The sequence below is a fragment of the Rhipicephalus microplus genome, unplaced genomic scaffold, assembly GCF_043290135.1.
Source record: "Rhipicephalus microplus isolate Deutch F79 unplaced genomic scaffold, USDA_Rmic scaffold_16, whole genome shotgun sequence".
Classification (NCBI taxonomy): domain Eukaryota; kingdom Metazoa; phylum Arthropoda; class Arachnida; order Ixodida; family Ixodidae; genus Rhipicephalus; species Rhipicephalus microplus.
Window position 1 is genome coordinate 17,099,604 of NW_027464589.1, and position 18,206 is coordinate 17,117,809.

Here is an 18,206-nt window from a genome sequence, read left to right on the forward strand (position 1 = left end):
CATCAGAACATATCTTCAAAGCTATCAGCCCAAAGAAAAAAAGCACCGCACCACCACCGGGTGGGCTCGAACCTCCAAATTCTCGGTTAACAGCCAATCGCGCTAGCCAATTGCGCCACGGAGACAGTCCTGCTCCACTCTCACCACCCTCATAACATATCTTCAAATCTATCAGCACAAAGAAAAAAAAGCGCCACACCATCACCGGGTGGGCTCGAACCTCCAACCTTTCGTTTAACAGCCGATCGCGCTAGTCCATTGCGCCACGGACACAGTCCCGCTCCACTCTCACCACCATCAGAACATATCTTCAAAAGCTATCAGCGCAAAGAAAAAAAGCGCCGCACCACCACCGGGTAGGCTCGAACCTCCAAACTTTTGGTTAACGGCCGATCGCGCTAGCCAATTGCGCCACGGAGACAATCGTGCTCCACGCTCACCACCATCGGAACATATCTTCAAAGCTATCAGCGCAAAGAAAAAAGCAACACACCCACCCGGGAAGGCTCGAAACTCGAACTTTTTGGTTAACAGCCGATCGCGCTAACCAATGGCGCCACGGGGACAGTCCTGCTCCACTCTCACCACCGTCATAACATTTCTTCAGAGCTATCAGCCCAAAGAAAAAAAAGCGCCGCACCACCACCGGGTGGGCTCGAACCTACAACCTTTCGGTTAACAGCCGACCCCGCAAACCCACTGCGCCACAGAGACAGTCGTGCTCCACTCACACCACCGTCAGACCATTTCTTCAGAGCTATCGCCCCAAAGAAAAAAAAAGCGCCGCACAACCACCGGGTGGGCTCGAACCTCCAACCTTTCGGTTAACAGCCGATCGCACTAGCCAATTGCGCCACGGAGACAGTCCTGCTCGAATCTCACCGCCGTCAGAACATTTCTTCAGAGCTATCAGCCCAAAGAAAAAAAAGCGCCGCACCACCACCGGGTGGGCTCGAAACTCCAACCTTTCGGTTAACAGCCGATCGCGCTAGCCAATCGCGCCATGGAGACAGTCCTGCTCCACTCTCACCACCATCACAACATATCTTCAAAGCTATTACCACAAAGAGAAATGCAACACACCACTCCCGGGAGGGCTCGAAACTCCAACCTTTCGGTAAACAGCCAATCGCGCTGGCCAATTGCTCCACGGAGACAGTCCTGCTCCACTCTCACCACCATTAGAACATATCTTCAAAGCTATCATCGCAAAGAAAAAAGCAACACACCCCACCCGGGAGGGCTCGAACCTCCAACTTTTTGGTTAACAGCCGATCGCGCTAGCCAATGGCGCCACGGGGACAGTCCTGCTCCACTCTCACCACCGTCAGAACATTTCTTAGGGGCTATCAGCCTAAAGAAAAAAAAGCGCCGCACCACCACCAGGTGGGCTCGAACCTACAACCTTTCGCTTAACAACCGATCGCGCTAGCCAATTGCGCCACAGAGACAGTCGTGCTTCACTCTCACCACCGTCAGACCATTTCTTCAGAGCTATCGCCCCAAAGAAAAAAAAAGCGCCGCACCACCACCGGATGGGCTCGAAACTCCAACCTTTCGGTTATCAGCCGATCGCGCTAGCCAATTGCGCCATGGAGACAGTCCTGCTCCACTCTCACCACCATCAGAACATATCTTCAAAGCTATTAGCGCAAAGAAAAAAAGCGCCGCGCCACCACCGGGTGGGCTCGAACCTCCAACCTTTCGGTTAACAGCCGATTTCGCTAACCCATTGCGCCACGGGGACAGTGTGGCTCCACTCTCACCACTATCAGAACATATCTTCAAAGCTATCAGCGCAAAGAATAAAAAGCGCCGCACCACCACCGGGTGGGCTCGAACCTCCAACCTTTCGGTTAACAGCCGATCGCGCTAGCCAATTGCGCCACAGAGACAGTCTTGCTCCACTCTCAACACCATCAGAATATATCTTCAAAGCTACAAGCGCAAAGAAAAAAAAGCGCCGCACCACCACCGGGTGGGCTCGAACCTCCAACCTTTCGGTTAGCAGCCGATCGCGCTAGCCACTTGCGCCACGGGGACAGTCTTGCTCCACTCTCACCACCATCAGAACATATCTTCAAAGCTATCAGCGCAAAGAAAAAAAAGCGCCGCACCACCACCGGGTGGGCTCGAACCTCCAACCTTTCGGTTAACAGCCGATCGCGCTAGCCAATTGCTCCAGGGAGACAGTCCTGCTCCACTCTCACCACCATCAGAACATATCTTCAAAGCTATCAGCCCAAAGAAAAAAAGCACCGCACCACCACCGGGTGGGCTGGAACCTCCAACCGTTCGGTTAACAGCCAATCGCGTTAGCCAATTGCGCCACGGAGAGAGTCCTGCTCCACTCTCACCACCATCAGAACATATCTTCAAAGCTATCAGCACAAAGAGAAAAAAGCGCCGCACCACCACCGGGTGGGCTCGAAACTCCAACCTTTCGGTTAACAGCCGATCGCGCTAGCCAATTGCGCCATGGAGACAGTCCTGCTCCACTCTCACCACCATCAGAACATATCTTCAAAGCTATTACAACAAAGAAAAAAAAGCGCCGCAACACCACCGGGTGGGCTCGAACCTCCAACCTTTCGGTTAACAGCCGATCGCGCTAGCCAATTGCGCAACGAAGACAGTCCTGCTGCACTCTCACTACCATCAGAACATATCTTCAAAGCTATTACCGCAAAGAAAAAAGCAACACACCACTCCCGGGAGGGCTCGAAACTCCAACCTTTCGATAAACAGCCGATCGCGCTAGCCCAATGCGCCACGGAGACAGTCTTGCTCCACTCTCAACACCATCAGAACATATCTTCAAAGCTATCAGCGCAAAGAAGAAAAAGCGCCGCACCACCACCGGGTGGGCTCGAACCTCCAACCTTTCGGTTAACAGCCGATCGCGCTAGCCAATTGCGCCACGGAGACAGTCCTGCTCCACTCTCACTACCACCAGAACATATCTTCAAAGCTATCAGTGCAAAGAAAAAAGCAACACACCACTCCCGGGAGGGCTCGAAACTCCAACCTTTCGGTTAACAGCCAATCGCGTTAGCCAATTGCGCCACGGAGACAGTCCTGCTCCACTCTCACCACCATCAGAACATATCTTCAAAGCTATCAGCACAAAGAGAAAAAAGCAACACACCACTCCCGGGAGGGCTCGAAACTCCAACCTTTCGATAAACAGCCGATCGCGCTAGCCCAATGCGCCACGGAGACAGTCTTGCTCCACTCTCACCACTATCAGAACATATCTTCAAAGCTATCAGCGCAAAGAAAAAAAAGCGCCGCACCACCACCGGGTGGGCTCGAACCTCCAGCCTTTCGGTTAATAGCCGATCGCGCAAGCCAATTGCGCCACGGAGACAGTCATGCTCCACTCTCACCACCATCAGAACATATCTTCAAAGCTATCAGCCCAAAGAAAAAAAGCACCGCACCACCACCGGGTGGGCTGGAACCTCCAACCTTTCGGTTAACAGCCAATCGCGTTAGCCAATTGCGCCACGGAGACAGTCCTGCTCCACTCTCACCACCATCAGAACATATCTTCAAAGCTATCAGCACAAAGAGAAAAAAGCGCCGCACCACCACCGGGTGGGCTCGAAACTCCAACCTTTCGGTTAACAGCCGATCGCGCTAGCCAATTGCGCCATGGAGACAGTCCTGCTCCACTCTCACCACCATCAGAACATATCTTCAAAGCTATTACCACAAAGAAAAAAAAAACGCCGCAACACCACCCGGTGGGCTCGAACCTCCAACCTTTCGGTTAACAGCCGATCGCGCTAGCCAATTGCGCCACGAAGACAGTCCTGCTGCACTCTCACCACCATCAGAACATATCTTCAAAGCTATTACCGCAAAGAAAAAAGCAACACACCACTCCCGGGAGGGCTCGAACCTCCAACTTTTCGGTTAACAGCCGATCGCGCTGGCCAATTGCTCCACGGAGACAGTCCTGCTCCACTCTCACCACCATTAGAACATATCTTCAAAGCTATCATCGCAAAGAAAAAAGCCACACACTCCACCCGGGAGGGCTCGAACCTCCAACTTTTTGGCTAACAGCCGATCGCGCTAGCCAATGGCGCCACGGGGACAGTCCTGCTCCACTCTCACCACCGTCAGAACATTTCTTCAGAGCTATCAGCCTAAAGAAAAAAAGCGCCGCACCACCACCGGGTGGGCTCGAACCTACAACCTTTCGCTTAACAGCCGATCGCGCTAGCCAATTGCGCCACAGAGACAGTCGTGCTTCACTCTCACCACCGTCAGACCATTTCTTCAGAGCTATCGCCCCAAAGAAAAAAAAAGCGCCACACCATCACCGGGTGGGCTCGAACCTCCAACCTTTCGGTTAACAGCCGATCGCGCTAGTCCATTGCGCCACGGACACAGTCCTGCTCCACTCTCACCACCATCAGAACATATCTTCAAAAGCTATCAGCGCAAAGAAAAAAAGCGCCGCACCACCACCGGGTAGGCTCGAACCTCAAAACTTTTGGTTAACGGCCGATCGCGCTAGCCAATTGCGCCACGGAGACAATCGTGCTCCACGCTCACCACCATCGGAACATATCTTCAAAGCTATCAGCGCAAAGAAAAAAGCAACACACCCACCCGGGAAGGCTCGAAACTCCAACTTTTTGGTTAACAGCCGATCGCGCTAACCAATGGCGTTACGGGGACAGTCCTGCTCCACTCTCACCACCGTCATAACATTTCTTCAGAGCTATCAGCCCAAAGAAAAAAAAGCGCCGCACCACCACCGGGTGGGCTCGAACCTACAACCTTTCGGTTAACAGCCGACCCCGCAAACCCACTGCGCCACAGAGACAGTCGTGCTCCACTCACACCACCGTCAGACCATTTCTTCAGAGCTATCGCCCCAAAGAAAAAAAAAGCGCCGCACAACCACCGGGTGGGCTCGAACCTCCAACCTTTCGGTTAACAGCCGATCGCACTAGCCAATTGCGCCACGGAGACAGTCCTGCTCGAATCTCACCGCCGTCAGAACATTTCTTCAGAGCTATCAGCCCAAAGAAAAAAAAGCGCCGCACCACCACCGGGTGGGCTCGAAACTCCAACCTTTCGGTTAACAGCCGATCGCGCTAGCCAATCGCGCCATGGAGACAGTCCTGCTCCACTCTCACCACCATCACAACATATCTTCAAAGCTATTACCACAAAGAGAAAAGCAACACACCACTCCCGGGAGGGCTCGAAACTCCAACCTTTCGGTAAACAGCCAATCGCGCTAGCCCAATGCGCCACGGAGACAGTCTTGCTCCACTCTCAACACCATCAGAACATATCTTCAAAGCTATCAGCGCAAAGAAGAAAAAGCGCCGCACCACCACCGGGTGGGCTCGAACCTCCAACCTTTCGGTTAACAGCCGATCGCGCTAGCCAATTGCGCCACGGAGACAGTCCTGCTCCACTCTCACTACCACCAGAACATATCTTCAAAGTTATCAGCCTAAAGAAAGAAAAGCGCTGCACCACCAACGGGTGGGCTCGAACCTCCAACCTTTCAGTTAACAGCCGATCGCGCTAGCCAATTGCGCCACGGAGACAGTCCTGCTCCACTCTCACCACCATCAGAACATATCTTCAAAGCTATCAGCCCAAAAAAAAAGCAACACACCACTCCCGGGAGGGCTCGAACCTCCAACCTTTCAGGTAACAGCCGATCGCATAGCCAATTACGCCATGGAGACAGTCGTGCTCCACTCTCACCACCGCCAGAACATTTCTTCAGAGCTATCAGCCCAAAGAAAAAAAATCGCCGCACCACAACCGGGTGGGCTCGAACCTCCAACCTCTCGGTTAACAGCCGATCGCGCTAGCCCAATGCGCCACGGGGACAGTCTTGCTCCACTCTCACCACCATCAGAACATATCTTCAAAGCTATCAGCACAAAAAAAAGCGCCGGATCACCACCGGGTGGGCTCGAACCTCCAAACTTTCGGTTAACAGCCGATCGCGCAAGCCAATTGCGCCACGGAGACAGTCCTGCTCCACTGTCACCACCATCAGAACATATCTTCAAAGCTATCAGCCCAAAGAAAAAAAGCACCGCACCACCACCGGGTGGGCTCGAACCTCCAAATTCTCGGTTAACAGCCAATCGCGCTAGCCAATTGCGCCACGGAGACAGTCCTGCTCCACTCTCACCACCCTCATAACATATCTTCAAATCTATCAGCACAAAGAAAAAAAAGCGCCACACCATCACCGGGTGGGCTCGAACCTCCAACCTTTCGGTTAACAGCCGATCGCGCAAGCCAATTGCGCCACGGAGACAGTCCTGCTCCACTCTCACCACCGTCAAAACATTTATTCAGAGCTACCACCCCAAAGAAAAAAAAGCGCCGCACCACCACCGGGAGGGCTCGAAGCTCCAACCTTTCGGTTAACAGCCGATCGCGCTAGTCCATTGCGCCACGGACACAGTCTTGCTCCACTCTCACCACCATCAGAACATATCTTCAAAGCTATCAGCGCAAAGAAAAAAAGCGCCGCACCACCACCGGGTGGGCTCGAACCTCCAACCTTTCGGTTAACAGCCAATCGCGCTAGCCCAAGGCGCCACGGAGACAGTCTTGCTCCCTTCTCACCACCATCATAACATATCTTCAAAGCTATCAGCCCAAAGAAAAAAAAGCGCCGCACCACCACCGGGTGGGCTCGAACCTCCAACCTTTCGGTTAACAGCCGATCGCACTAGCCAATTGCGCCACGGAGACAGTCGTGATCCACTCTTACCACCATCAGAACATATCTTCAAAGCTATCAGCGCAAAGAAAAAAGCAACACACCACTCCCGAGAGGGCTCGAACCTCCAACTTTTGGGTTAACAGCCGATCGCGCTGGCCAATTGTGCCACGGAGACAGTCCTGCTGCACTCTCACCACCATTAGAACATTTCTTCAGAGCTATCAGCCCAAAGAAAAAAAAGCGCCGCACCACCACCGGGTGGGCTCGAACCTCCAACCTTTCGGATAACAGCCGATCGCGCTAGCCCACTGCGCCACAGAGACAGTCGTGCTCCACTCACACCACCGTCAGACCATTTCTTCAGAGCTATCGCCCCAAAGAAAAAAAAAGCGCCGCACAACCACCGGGTGGGCTCGAACCTCCAACCTTTCGGTTAACAGCCGATCGCACTAGCCAATTGCGCCACGGAGACAGTCCTGCTCGAATCTCACCGCCGTCAGAACATTTCTTCAGAGCTATCAGCCCAAAGAAAAAAAAGCGCCGCACCACCACCGGGTGGGCTCGAAACTCCAACCTTTCGGTTAACAGCCGATCGCGCTAGCCAATCGCGCCATGGAGACAGTCCTGCTCCACTCTCACCACCATCAGAACATATCTTCAAAGCTATCAGTGCAAAGAAAAAAGCAACACACCACTCCCGGGAGGGCTCGAAACTCCAACCTTTCGGTTAACAGCCCATCGCGCTAGCCCTATGCGCCACGGGGACAGTCTTGCTCCACTCTCACCACTATCAGAACATATCTTCAAACCTATCAGCGCAAAGAAAAAAAAAGCGCCGCACCACCACCGGGTGGGCTCGAACCTCCAGCCTTTCGGTTAATAGCCGATCGCGCAAGCCAGTTGCGCCACGGAGACAGTCATGCTCCACTCTCACCACCATCAGAACATATCTTCAAAGCTATCAGCCCAAAGAAAAAAAGCACCGCACCACCACCGGGTGGGCTGGAACCTCCAACTTTTCGGTTAACAGCCAATCGCGTTAGCCAATTGCGCCACGGAGACAGTCCTGCTCCACTCTCACCACCATCAGAACATATCTTCAAAGCTATCAGCACAAAGAGAAAAAAGCGCCGCACCACCACCGGGTGGGCTCGAAACTCCAACCTTTCGGTTAACAGCCGATCGCGCTAGCCAATTGCGCCATGGAGACAGTCCTGCTCCACTCTCACCACCATCAGAACATATCTTCAAAGCTATTACCACAAAGAAAAAAAGCGCCGCAACACCACCGGGTGGGCTCGAACCTCCAACCTTTCGGTTAACAGCCGATCGCGCTAGCCAATTGCGCCACGAAGACAGTCCTGCTGCACTCTCACCACCATCAGAACATATCTTCAAAGCTAATACCGCAAAGAAAAAAGCAACACACCACTCCCGGGAGGGCTCGAAATTCCAACCTTTCGGTTAACAGCCGATGCGCTAGCCCATTGCGCCACGGAGACAGTCTTGCTCCACTCTCACCACCATCAGAACATATCTTCAAACTATCAGCGCAAAAAAAAGCGCCGCACCACCACCGGGTGGGCTCGAAATTCCAACCTTTTGGTTAACAGCCGATCGAGCTTGCCCATTGCGCCACGGGGACAGTCTTTCTCCACTCTCACCACCATCAGAACATATCATCAAAGCTATCAGCCCAAAGAAAAAAAAGCGCCGCACCACCACCGGGTGGGCTCGAACCTTCAACCTTTCGGTTAACAGCCGATCGCACTAGCCAATTGCGCCACGGAGGCAGTCGTGCTCCACTCTTACCACCATCAGAACATATCTTCAAAGCTATCAGCACAAAGAAAAAAGCAACACACCACTCCCGGGAGGGCTCGAACCTCCAACTTTTCGGTTAACAGCCGATCGCGCTGGCCAATTGCTCCACGGAGACAGTCCTGCTCCACTCTCACCACCATTAGAACATATCTTCAAAGCTATCATCGCAAAGAAAAAAGCAACACACCCCACCCGGGAGGGCTCGAACCTCCAACTTTTTGGTTAACAGCCGATCGCGCTAGCCAATGGCGCCACGGGGACAGTCCTGCTCCACTCTCACCACCGTCAGAACATTTCTTAGGGGCTATCAGCCTAAAGAAAAAAAAGCGCCGCACCACCACCAGGTGGGCTCGAACCTACAACCTTTCGCTTAACAACCGATCGCGCTAGCCAATTGCGCCACAGAGACAGTCGTGCTGCACTCTCACCACCGTCAGACCATTTCTTCAGAGCTATCGCCCCAAAGAAAAAAAAAGCGCCGCACCACCACCGGATGGGCTCGAAACTCCAACCTTTCGGTTATCAGCCGATCGCGCTAGCCAATTGCGCCATGGAGACAGTCCTGCTCCACTCTCACCACCATCAGAACATATCTTCAAAGCTATTAGCGCAAAGAAAAAAAGCGCCGCGCCACCACCGGGTGGGCTCGAACCTCCAACCTTTCGGTTAACAGCCGATTTCGCTAACCCATTGCGCCACGGGGACAGTGTGGCTCCACTCTCACCACTATCAGAACATATCTTCAAAGCTATCAGCGCAAAGAATAAAAAGCGCCGCACCACCACCGGGTGGGCTCGAACCTCCAACCTTTCGGTTAACAGCCGATCGCGCTAGCCAATTGCGCCACAGAGACAGTCTTGCTCCACTCTCAACACCATCAGAATATATCTTCAAAGCTACAAGCGCAAAGAAAAAAAAGCGCCGCACCACCACCGGGTGGGCTCGAACCTCCAACCTTTCGGTTAACAGCCGATCGCGCTAGCCAATTGCGCCACGGGGACAGTCTTGCTCCACTCTCACCACCATCAGAACATATCTTCAAAGCTATCAGCGCAAAGAAAAAAAAGCGCCGCACCACCACCGGATGGGCTCGAACCTCCAACCTTTCGGTTAACAGCCGATCGCGCTAGCCAATTGCGCCAGGGAGACAGTCCTGCTCCACTCTCACCACCATCAGAACATATCTTCAAAGCTATCAGCCCAAAGAAAAAAAGCACCGCACCACCACCGGGTGGGCTGGAACCTCCAACCGTTCGGTTAACAGCCAATCGCGTTAGCCAATTGCGCCACGGAGACAGTCCTGCTCCACTCTCACCACCATCAGAACATATCTTCAAAGCTATCAGCACAAAGAGAAAAAAGCGCCGCACCACCACCGGGTGGGCTCGAAACTCCAACCTTTCGGTTAACAGCCGATCGCGCTAGCCAATTGCGCCATGGAGACAGTCCTGCTCCACTCTCACCACCATCAGAACATATCTTCAAAGCTATTACAACAAAGAAAAAAAAGCGCCGCAACACCACCGGGTGGGCTCGAACCTCCAACCTTTCGGTTAACAGCCGATCGCGCTAGCCAATTGCGCAACGAAGACAGTCCTGCTGCACTCTCACCACCATCAGAACATATCTTCAAAGCTATTACCGCAAAGAAAAAAGCAACACACCACTCCCGGGAGGGCTCGAAACTCCAACCTTTCGATAAACAGCCGATCGCGCTAGCCCAATGCGCCACGGAGACAGTCTTGCTCCACTCTCAACACCATCAGAAGATATCTTCAAAGCTATCAGCGCAAAGAAGAAAAAGCGCCGCACCACCACCGGGTGGGCTCGAACCTCCAACCTTTCGGTTAACAGCCGATCGCGCTAGCCAGTTGCGCCACGGAGACAGTCCTGCTCCACTCTCACTACCACCAGAACATATCTTCAAAGCTATCAGTGCAAAGAAAAAAGCAACACACCACTCCCGGGAGGGCTCGAAACTCCAACCTTTCGGTTAACAGCCAATCGCGTTAGCCAATTGCGCCACGGAGACAGTCCTGCTCCACTCTCACCACCATCAGAACATATCTTCAAAGCTATCAGCACAAAGAAAAAAAAGCAACACACCACTCCCGGGAGGGCTCGAAACTCCAACCTTTCGATAAACAGCCGATCGCGCTAGCCCAATGCGCCACGGAGACAGTCTTGCTCCACTCTCACCACTATCAGAACATATCTTCAAAGCTATCAGCGCAAAGACAAAAAAGCGCCGCACCACCACCGGGTGGGCTCGAACCTCCAGCATTTCGGTTAATAGCCGATCGCGCAAGCCAACTGCGCCACGGAGACAGTCATGCTCCACTCTCACCACCATCAGAACATATCTTCAAAGCTATCAGCCCAAAGAAAAAAAGCACCGCACCACCACCGGGTGGGCTGGAACCTCCAACCTTTCGGTTAACAGCCAATCGCGTTAGCCAATTGCGCCACGGAGACAGTCCTGCTCCACTCTCACCACCATCAGAACATATCTTCAAAGCTATCAGCACAAAGAGAAAAAAGCGCCGCACCACCACCGGGTGGGCTCGAAACTCCAACCTTTCGGTTAACAGCCGATCGCGCTAGCCAATTGCGCCATGGAGACAGTCCTGCTCCACTCTCACCACCATCAGAACATATCTCCAAAGCTATTACCACAAAGAAAAAAAAACGCCGCAACACCACCCGGTGGGCTCGAACCTCCAACCTTTCGGTTAACAGCCGATCGCGCTAGCCAATTGCGCCACGAAGACAGTCCTGCTGCACTCTCACCACCATCAGAACATATCTTCAAAGCTATTACCGCAAAGAAAAAAGCAACACACCACTCCCGGGAGGGCTCGAACCTCCAACTTTTCGGTTAACAGCCGATCGCGCTGGCCAATTGCTCCACGGAGACAGTCCTGCTCCACTCTCACCACCATTAGAACATATCTTCAAAGCTATCATCGCAAAGAAAAAAGCCACACACTCCACCCGGGAGGGCTCGAACCTCCAACTTTCCAACTTTTTGGCTAACAGCCGATCGCGCTAGCCAATGGCGCCACGGGGACAGTCCTGCTCCACTCTCACCACCGTCAGAACATTTCTTCAGAGCTATCAGCCTAAAGAAAAAAAGCGCCGCACCACCACCGGGTGGGCTCGAACCTACAAACTTTCGCTTAACAGCCGATCGCGCTAGCCCACTGCGCCACAGAGACAGTCGTGCTCCACTCACACCACCGTCAGACCATTTCTTCAGAGCTATCGCCCCAAAGAAAAAAAAAGCGCCGCACAACCACCGGGTGGGCTCGAACCTCCAACCTTTCGGTTAACAGCCGATCGCACTAGCCAATTGCGCCACGGAGACAGTCCTGCTCGAATCTCACCGCCGTCAGAACATTTCTTCAGAGCTATCAGCCCAAAGAAAAAAAAGCGCCGCACCACCACCGGGTGGGCTCGAAACTCCAACCTTTCGGTTAACAGCCGATCGCGCTAGCCAATCGCGCCATGGAGACAGTCCTGCTCCACTCTCACCACCATCAGAACATATCTTCAAAGCTATCAGTGCAAAGAAAAAAGCAACACACCACTCCCGGGAGGGCTCGAAACTCCAACCTTTCGGTTAACAGCCCATCGCGCTAGCCCTATGCGCCACGGGGACAGTCTTGCTCCACTCTCACCACTACCAGAACATATCTTCAAACCTATCAGCGCAAAGAAAAAAAAAGCGCCGCACCACCACCGGGTGGGCTCGAACCTCCAGCCTTTCGGTTAATAGCCGATCGCGCAAGCCAGTTGCGCCACGGAGACAGTCATGCTCCACTCTCACCACCATCAGAACATATCTTCAAAGCTATCAGCCCAAAGAAAAAAAGCACCGCACCACCACCGGGTGGGCTGGAACCTCCAACTTTTCGGTTAACAGCCAATCGCGTTAGCCAATTGCGCCACGGAGACAGTCCTGCTCCACTCTCACCACCATCAGAACATATCTTCAAAGCTATCAGCACAAAGAGAAAAAAGCGCCGCACCACCACCGGGTGGGCTCGAAACTCCAACCTTTCGGTTAACAGCCGATCGCGCTAGCCAATTGCGCCATGGAGACAGTCCTGCTCCACTCTCACCACCATCAGAACATATCTTCAAAGCTATTACCACAAAGAAAAAAAGCGCCGCAACACCACCGGGTGGGCTCGAACCTCCAACCTTTCGGTTAACAGCCGATCGCGCTAGCCAATTGCGCCACGAAGACAGTCCTGCTGCACTCTCACCACCATCAGAACATATCTTCAAAGCTAATACCGCAAAGAAAAAAGCAACACACCACTCCCGGGAGGGCTCGAAATTCCAACCTTTCGGTTAACAGCCGATCGCGCTAGCCCATTGCGCCACGGAGACAGTCTTGCTCCACTCTCACCACCATCAGAACATATCTTCAAACTATCAGCGCAAAAAAAGCGCCGCACCACCACCGGGTGGGCTCGAAATTCCAACCTTTTGGTTAACAGCCGATCGAGCTTGCCCATTGCGCCACGGGGACAGTCTTTCTCCACTCTCACCACCATCAGAACATATCATCAAAGCTATCAGCCCAAAGAAAAAAAAGCGCCGCACCACCACCGGGTGGGCTCGAACCTTCAACCTTTCGGTTAACAGCCGATCGCACTAGCCAATTGCGCCACGGAGGCAGTCGTGCTCCACTCTTACCACCATCAGAACATATCTTCAAAGCTATCAGCACAAAGAAAAAAGCAACACACCACTCCCGGGAGGGCTCGAACCTCCAACTTTTCGGTTAACAGCCGATCGCGCTGGCCAATTGCTCCACGGAGACAGTCCTGCTCCACTCTCACCACCATTAGAACATATCTTCAAAGCTATCATCGCAAAGAAAAAAGCAACACACCCCACCCGGGAGGGCTCGAACCTCCAACTTTTTGGTTAACAGCCGATCGCGCTAGCCAATGGCGCCACGGGGACAGTCCTGCTCCACTCTCACCACCGTCAGAACATTTCTTAGGGGCTATCAGCCTAAAGAAAAAAAAGCGCCGCACCACCACCAGGTGGGCTCGAACCTACAACCTTTCGCTTAACAACCGATCGCGCTAGCCAATTGCGCCACAGAGACAGTCGTGCTTCACTCTCACCACCGTCAGACCATTTCTTCAGAGCTATCGCCCCAAAGAAAAAAAAAGCGCCGCACCACCACCGGATGGGCTCGAAACTCCAACCTTTCGGTTATCAGCCGATCGCGCTAGCCAATTGCGCCATGGAGACAGTCCTGCTCCACTCTCACCACCATCAGAACATATCTTCAAAGCTATTAGCGCAAAGAAAAAAAGCGCCGTGCCACCACCGGGTGGGCTCGAACCTCCAACCTTTCGGTTAACAGCCGATTTCGCTAACCCATTGCGCCACGGGGACAGTGTGGCTCCACTCTCACCACTATCAGAACATATCTTCAAAGCTATCAGCGCAAAGAATAAAAAGCGCCGCACCACCACCGGGTGGGCTCGAACCTCCAACCTTTCGGTTAACAGCCGATCGCGCTAGCCAATTGCGCCACAGAGACAGTCTTGCTCCACTCTCAACACCATCAGAATATATCTTCAAAGCTACAAGCGCAAAGAAAAAAAAGCGCCGCACCACCACCGGGTGGGCTCGAACCTCCAACCTTTCGGTTAACAGCCGATCGCGCTAGCCAATTGCGCCACGGGGACAGTCTTGCTCCACTCTCACCACCATCAGAACATATCTTCAAAGCTATCAGCGCAAAGAAAAAAAAGCGCCGCACCACCACCGGATGGGCTCGAACCTCCAACCTTTCGGTTAACAGCCGATCGCGCTAGCCAATTGCGCCAGGGAGACAGTCCTGCTCCACTCTCACCACCATCAGAACATATCTTCAAAGCTATCAGCCCAAAGAAAAAAAGCACCGCACCACCACCGGGTGGGCTGGAACCTCCAACCGTTCGGTTAACAGCCAATCGCGTTAGCCAATTGCGCCACGGAGACAGTCCTGCTCCACTCTCACCACCATCAGAACATATCTTCAAAGCTATCAGCACAAAGAGAAAAAAGCGCCGCACCACCACCGGGTGGGCTCGAAACTCCAACCTTTCGGTTAACAGCCGATCGCGCTAGCCAATTGCGCCATGGAGACAGTCCTGCTCCACTCTCACCACCATCAGAACATATCTTCAAAGCTATTACAACAAAGAAAAAAAAGCGCCGCAACACCACCGGGTGGGCTCGAACCTCCAACCTTTCGGTTAACAGCCGATCGCGCTAGCCAATTGCGCAACGAAGACAGTCCTGCTGCACTCTCACCACCATCAGAACATATCTTCAAAGCTATTACCGCAAAGAAAAAAGCAACACACCACTCCCGGGAGGGCTCGAAACTCCAACCTTTCGATAAACAGCCGATCGCGCTAGCCCAATGCGCCACGGAGACAGTCTTGCTCCACTCTCAACACCATCAGAACATATCTTCAAAGCTATCAGCGCAAAGAAGAAAAAGCGCCGCACCACCACCGGGTGGGCTCGAACCTCCAACCTTTCGGTTAACAGCCGATCGCGCTAGCCAATTGCGCCACGGAGACAGTCCTGCTCCACTCTCACTACCACCAGAACATATCTTCAAAGCTATCAGTGCAAAGAAAAAAGCAACACACCACTCCCGGGAGGGCTCGAAACTCCAACCTTTCGGTTAACAGCCAATCGCGTTAGCCAATTGCGCCACGGAGACAGTCCTGCTCCACTCTCACCACCATCAGAACATATCTTCAAAGCTATCAGCACAAAGAAAAAAAAGCAACACACCACTCCCGGGAGGGCTCGAAACTCCAACCTTTCGATAAACAGCCGATCGCGCTAGCCCAATGCGCCACGGAGACAGTCTTGCTCCACTCTCACCACTATCAGAACATATCTTCAAAGCTATCAGCGCAAAGACAAAAAAGCGCCGCACCACCACCGGGTGGGCTCGAACCTCCAACCTTTCGGTTAACAGCCGATCGCGCTAGCCAATTGCGCCACGGAGACAGTCCTGCTCCACTCTCACTACCACCAGAACATATCTTCAAAGCTATCAGTGCAAAGAAAAAAGCAACACACCACTCCCGGGAGGGCTCGAAACTCCAACCTTTCGGTTAACAGCCAATCGCGTTAGCCAATTGCGCCACGGAGACAGTCCTGCTCCACTCTCACCACCATCAGAACATATCTTCAAAGCTATCAGCACAAAGAAAAAAAAGCAACACACCACTCCCGGGAGGGCTCGAAACTCCAACCTTTCGGTTAACAGCCGATGCGCTAGCCCATTGCGCCACGGAGACAGTCTTGCTCCACTCTCACCACCATCAGAACATATCTTCAAACTATCAGCGCAAAAAAAAGCGCCGCACCACCACCGGGTGGGCTCGAAATTCCAACCTTTTGGTTAACAGCCGATCGAGCTTGCCCATTGCGCCACGGGGACAGTCTTTCTCCACTCTCACCACCATCAGAACATATCATCAAAGCTATCAGCCCAAAGAAAAAAAAGCGCCGCACCACCACCGGGTGGGCTCGAACCTTCAACCTTTCGGTTAACAGCCGATCGCACTAGCCAATTGCGCCACGGAGGCAGTCGTGCTCCACTCTTACCACCATCAGAACATATCTTCAAAGCTATCAGCACAAAGAAAAAAGCAACACACCACTCCCGGGAGGGCTCGAACCTCCAACTTTTCGGTTAACAGCCGATCGCGCTGGCCAATTGCTCCACGGAGACAGTCCTGCTCCACTCTCACCACCATTAGAACATATCTTCAAAGCTATCATCGCAAAGAAAAAAGCAACACACCCCACCCGGGAGGGCTCGAACCTCCAACTTTTTGGTTAACAGCCGATCGCGCTAGCCAATGGCGCCACGGGGACAGTCCTGCTCCACTCTCACCACCGTCAGAACATTTCTTAGGGGCTATCAGCCTAAAGAAAAAAAAGCGCCGCACCACCACCAGGTGGGCTCGAACCTACAACCTTTCGCTTAACAACCGATCGCGCTAGCCAATTGCGCCACAGAGACAGTCGTGCTGCACTCTCACCACCGTCAGACCATTTCTTCAGAGCTATCGCCCCAAAGAAAAAAAAAGCGCCGCACCACCACCGGATGGGCTCGAAACTCCAACCTTTCGGTTATCAGCCGATCGCGCTAGCCAATTGCGCCATGGAGACAGTCCTGCTCCACTCTCACCACCATCAGAACATATCTTCAAAGCTATTAGCGCAAAGAAAAAAAGCGCCGCGCCACCACCGGGTGGGCTCGAACCTCCAACCTTTCGGTTAACAGCCGATTTCGCTAACCCATTGCGCCACGGGGACAGTGTGGCTCCACTCTCACCACTATCAGAACATATCTTCAAAGCTATCAGCGCAAAGAATAAAAAGCGCCGCACCACCACCGGGTGGGCTCGAACCTCCAACCTTTCGGTTAACAGCCGATCGCGCTAGCCAATTGCGCCACAGAGACAGTCTTGCTCCACTCTCAACACCATCAGAATATATCTTCAAAGCTACAAGCGCAAAGAAAAAAAAGCGCCGCACCACCACCGGGTGGGCTCGAACCTCCAACCTTTCGGTTAACAGCCGATCGCGCTAGCCAATTGCGCCACGGGGACAGTCTTGCTCCACTCTCACCACCATCAGAACATATCTTCAAAGCTATCAGCGCAAAGAAAAAAAAGCGCCGCACCACCACCGGATGGGCTCGAACCTCCAACCTTTCGGTTAACAGCCGATCGCGCTAGCCAATTGCGCCAGGGAGACAGTCCTGCTCCACTCTCACCACCATCAGAACATATCTTCAAAGCTATCAGCCCAAAGAAAAAAAGCACCGCACCACCACCGGGTGGGCTGGAACCTCCAACCGTTCGGTTAACAGCCAATCGCGTTAGCCAATTGCGCCACGGAGACAGTCCTGCTCCACTCTCACCACCATCAGAACATATCTTCAAAGCTATCAGCACAAAGAGAAAAAAGCGCCGCACCACCACCGGGTGGGCTCGAAACTCCAACCTTTCGGTTAACAGCCGATCGCGCTAGCCAATTGCGCCATGGAGACAGTCCTGCTCCACTCTCACCACCATCAGAACATATCTTCAAAGCTATTACAACAAAGAAAAAAAAGCGCCGCAACACCACCGGGTGGGCTCGAACCTCCAACCTTTCGGTTAACAGCCGATCGCGCTAGCCAATTGCGCAACGAAGACAGTCCTGCTGCACTCTCACCACCATCAGAACATATCTTCAAAGCTATTACCGCAAAGAAAAAAGCAACACACCACTCCCGGGAGGGCTCGAAACTCCAACCTTTCGATAAACAGCCGATCGCGCTAGCCCAATGCGCCACGGAGACAGTCTTGCTCCACTCTCAACACCATCAGAACATATCTTCAAAGCTATCAGCGCAAAGAAGAAAAAGCGCCGCACCACCACCGGGTGGGCTCGAACCTCCAACCTTTCGGTTAACAGCCGATCGCGCTAGCCAGTTGCGCCACGGAGACAGTCCTGCTCCACTCTCACTACCACCAGAACATATCTTCAAAGCTATCAGTGCAAAGAAAAAAGCAACACACCACTCCCGGGAGGGCTCGAAACTCCAACCTTTCGG